The sequence below is a fragment of the Suncus etruscus genome, chromosome 9, assembly GCF_024139225.1.
Source record: "Suncus etruscus isolate mSunEtr1 chromosome 9, mSunEtr1.pri.cur, whole genome shotgun sequence".
Lineage (NCBI taxonomy): Eukaryota > Metazoa > Chordata > Mammalia > Eulipotyphla > Soricidae > Suncus > Suncus etruscus.
Genome location: NC_064856.1, coordinates 65,084,593 through 65,089,474, shown reverse-complemented (window position 1 = coordinate 65,089,474; position 4,882 = coordinate 65,084,593). Strand labels below are relative to the sequence as shown.

At 36.5% G+C, this 4,882-nt stretch overlaps 1 non-coding gene across 1 annotated transcript; it reads right to left on the bottom strand.

Annotated features, from left to right (window-relative positions):
• Positions 1–4,555: 4,555 nt before the first annotated feature.
• On the bottom strand, positions 4,556–4,662 carry LOC126019654 (U6 spliceosomal RNA). Its single transcript, XR_007499285.1, has one exon. It is a non-coding gene; the product is annotated as a U6 spliceosomal RNA (small nuclear RNA).
• Positions 4,663–4,882: the final 220 nt, after the last annotated feature.

Genomic DNA, 4,882 nt, shown 5'->3' with positions numbered 1-4,882 from the left:
CCTTCATTTTTTCCCTTTTTTTTTTCTTCCTGTGGTTGTGGTTTTGATAATTTGTTGTTGCTGTTGTTGTTGTTGTTGTTGCTGCTGCTGCTGCTGTCTTTTTGTCATTGCTTGGTTTTTTTGTTTGTTTTCGGTTTTTTTCTTTCCTTCTTTTGAATTGATATTTATAGCCTCTAGATGAATTCCTCCCAGCTTTTTTTTTTCTTTCCAACAGAACCACAGAACTTGAGTATCTTGTTCTCTTCTGTAAATTGAGGGGAAAAATTGGATAGTACCAGGAGCAACCAGTCATATGAACATTGAGTGGAAATAAAAAATGATCAGAGTTAAGCACCAAACTCAAGGTCATTGACACCAGAATCGGTACCCAATCTACAACAAGTTATACACAAATGAGACCTGTTAAACCAGCAGTCCATGGGGCAAAGGGGGGGCGGGGTATGGGATGCATGCTGGGAACAGGGGTGGAGAAAGGACAATACTGGTGGTGGAAATGGCCTTAATTCATTGTCACTATGTACCTTGAATATTACTGTGAAAGAATTGTATTTTATTTTGATCACAAAAATTATTAAAAAAAAAAACTTTTCCCAGGTCACTCTGAAATCAACTTTGGGAGTCACTGAATAGGGAGAGGAAGACATATATTTTATAATCTTAAGGTAAAAATGAGAATGTATTAAGAAGTGTAATTTATTTAGTAAAAAAAGAATGTATTAAGAAGTGTAATATATTTATGTCTCAGTGTGATCAGAAAGATATTTTAAAGTATACTTCAAGCCCACAATTTTAGGTCCTCAATACTCTGAGTAATGAAAGTAAATAAATTAATGATCTACTTCCCTATGAGATGGAAAAGGCAGCACAATGTGGCAATGTAATATGATATTCAAACCATCCAGAGTGAAGTATTCTTCATTGTGAATCTAAAGAATCTGAAGTATTCTCTAATATCACCAGTGGCAAGATTGATTTAACAACTAGCTGATAGTAAGCTAGTAAACTACCGCATTTTCCAGCGTATAAGATGACTCGGTGTATAAGACGACCCCCTAATTTTGCAATTAAAATTTAGGTTTAGGCCTATATTCGCTGTATCAGACAGAACGTTTCTGTCTGCAACTATGTACCACAGTGAGCCAATCACAACAAGCAAAGGTTCAAAGGTTATACTGTCATAGACTTCCTCTCTGACTCTGGCCAATCTGAGCAGGCTTTTTACAGTGTAGATTCGGGTCCAGAACATTGTCTAATTTGCATGCATAAAAAGCCTGCTTGGATTGGCTGAGTTAGAGAGGCATCCGAGCAGCCTTGCAGTGATTGGTGCAGGATCGAGTTGGAAAATTCGTTTTGTGGTAATATTCAGACAATTTTTGTTTAGCGGCATATTGAAACATTTTTCGGGATATCCTTGGCATATAAAGATGACCTCCGATTTTTGGTTGACTTTTATTTTTGTTTCAAAAGTCATCTTATATGCCGGAAAATATGATAAATTCTATCCTGAGAATCTAAAATGGTGCATAAGGCAGCTATTAAAAAAATCAAAGATAACTATGGTGCAGTCATTGTAACCATTTGCCTCAGACCCTAGGAACAGGCTTCAGAAGAGTTCGTGGGTTTTACTACTACTGTCTGGTACAAACTTTCCTAGGACCTAGCTTCACTCTTACACTTGGGTTTCATATGCCACCTTTAATTATTTTAAGAAAATTATATTCTGAGATCAAATTTGTAATTAATGTTCAAAGACAGAATCTTCCAACTGCTGAATTGATCCTTTTTTTCTCACACTACTCGCTACATTCTTCTGTACATTCTTTGTCCAAGCTCTTTGCTCTAACTTAAAATTAAGCTGTTCAAGGAGAAAATACCATGTTTACCCACTCATAATTTCCTAGAGCCCTGATTCGTGTCAGAATGAATGCAGGTGCTCAAATATTATGGAAACAGAGCAATAATTTGGTAAAGGTGCCCATTTCCCAATCCCAGAACATGTAACTGTTACCTCACAGCAAAAAAAAAAGGGGGGGGGGACATTGTAGATGTGATTAAAATAATTATCTTCAAAGTGAGTTACAGTGCAGTAGGCAGGGCACTTGTCCTGCACACAGCTGAGCTGGGTTCCATTTCTAATCATGATAATTGTTACCTGGAGCCCTCCAGGAGTTATCTCTGATCACAGAGCTAGGAATAAGTCCTAAACATCACTGGTGTGGCCCCAAACGAAAAACAAATAAACATATTATAATAGAAAAATTAATCTGCTTTTTCAGAGTGAGTCAAAAGCAATCACAATGGTCTTCATAAGGGGTGGGGAGTAGAGAGTGTTGAGAAAAAGAAAAGTAGAGATGTGACCACAGAACCACGTGCTGGAGGAATGTGATTCAAGAAGAGAAAAAAAGGTCACAAGTCAAAGAATGCTGTTAGCCTTTAAGCTAGGAAAAACAAAGAAACAGATCTCTTCCTGCAAAGACTTTAGAAGAAATGTAACCTTTCCAATATACTGTAAAACTTCTAATCACAAGAACGGTAACAGAATAAATTTGTGTTGTTGTTAGCTATTAAGTTTGTCATCATTTCTTACAGCAGCAATAGAAAACTAATGTGCATATTAGCTACTGACTGATTGAATGTTTGGATGAATAAATACATATGCAATGTTTCCTGTAGAGAATTTCGTGCTTTTAGTTCTGAAATAAACTGAGCTCGCTAAACTGAGGTTTTAGAGAATACATCTACTGAGTCTCTGAGGGATGGAGTCTCCAAGAATTCAATTACCCAAACCACCTGCTAAACGTCAACAGACCCCCTGAGAGGGGTAAGAAATTGAAATATCCGCACCTGCAACTAAGAAGTGTACCCTTAGCTGTTTCCAAACCAGCACAGGGTGGCTTGTGGAAGGTTAAAAATTAAGTAAATATCAATTCTTTCTAGTAGGATACGTGAGGAAAAACTGAGGTCCAGTTGTGTCGGTCCCCATTGGGTAGGATTATAGATTACTTTTACTTTCATAAATAGGCTTCTTTGTTTTTATTATAGATTACTTTTACTTTCATAAATAGGCTTCTTTGTTTTTATGGCATTTTACACTATGAATTTTTAATTTTTATCCTGGAAGAGAATGTCTCCCTCGATTAAGCTTCCCATACCCAATTCTATATTCAATGATTGCTTTGTCGCTTGAAAAACAATTTAACAATTTATAAGGACCATCTTATTTTCGAAGAAAATGCAAATTAAGATAAAAGTGTAGTGAGGCAGAGAGATAGTATAGTTGGTCGGGCTCTTACCTTACAGAATCAAAATCTAGGTTTGATTCCCAGTACTGCACATGGTCCCCAAAATATGAAAGGCATGATTTTTAAGCACAGGGCCAAGAACAAACTCTGAGCACCAGGTGTGTCCCCCAAACAAACAAAAGAATGTAGTATAATAAGAGATTTAAGTGATTATTTTCCCTCTGTCTCGTCTACTTGCTATCAACTTTCATATTCAAAATGAAGGCTTATCTCATTGTGAGTAGAACAGCAGAGTCCCTAGTTGATGTAGGATTCTAACTTTACCAAAGGCATCTGTGACATTATTTGCTTGTTTTGTTTTTCATTTACTTCAGAGATTGACAGACTTCTTTTTGGCAAAGACCAAGGCAGTAAATATTTTAGGCTTTGTAGGCCGTATGATTGCTATGCAACACAGTATTTCCTTTTTATCAAGTTTCTACACCCATGGGATTCAGTCAACCACAGACAGATAGTTCCTACTGCATAATTAGGCAAAATACAGCTGTGTCATATGAAATTGGAAATGTTATGTCATCTTATTCCATAAGAACATAGACTGGGGGCCAGAGAGATAGCATGGAAGTAAGGCATTTGCCTTTCATGCAGAAGGACAGTGGTTCGAATTCCGGCATCCCATATGGTCCCCTGTGCCTGTCAGGGGCTATTTCTGAGCATAGAGCCAGGAGTAATCCCTGAGCGCTGCTGGGTGTTACCCAAAAACAAAAACAAACAAACAAACAAACAAAAAAGAGTATAGAGTGATAGCTATTTATATTGTATTGGGTATTATAAGTAACCAGGAAATGATTCAAAGTATACCTGAGCATGAACCTATATTATATTCAAATGCTACAGCTTTTTATAGAAAGTTCTATAACTTTATAATCTATGCTCAGATTTAGAATTTTGTAAAGGTTCTGCAATTGATTCCCCAGAAATAATGAGAGTCAACTAAGCCTAATTCTGACTTTGCATTCTGAAGACAGCCACCCCATCCACAACATGCAGAAACAATACATGACTATATTGCACAAAGTAAATAAAACTTTATTTACAGGCATTATAAATATTACACATATTTCCATGTGCCACAAAATAGTATGTACCTATTGATTCTTTCCAGTCATTAAAAATGCAAAAAAGAATTATTGATTCACAGACCATAAACAGGTGGTAGATGGATTTGCTCTATGTACTGTAGTTTAACAATCTCTAGTTTATTTTTGAGCCACAATTCATGATACTAAGGGTTTTTTTTTTGTTTTTTTTAAAAAAATATGGAATGCTTCACGAATTTGCATGTCATCCTTGCGCAGGGGCCATGCTAATCTTTTCTGTATCGTTCCAATTTTAGTATATGTGCTGCCGAAGCGAGCACAATACTAAGGGTTTAATCCTAGCTCTACATTAAGGTATCAGTTGGTGGAACTCTGGGACCATATAAAGTACTGAGGATAGAACTCAGGCTGGCTACATCCAAGGTAAGCACCCTGCCCACTATACTGTCTCTCCATTCCTAAAAATCTCCATTTTATAATAAATTTAGTTTCACTCTCAATTAACTGCATAGTGAGTTTTCATAATATAAATATATCTCT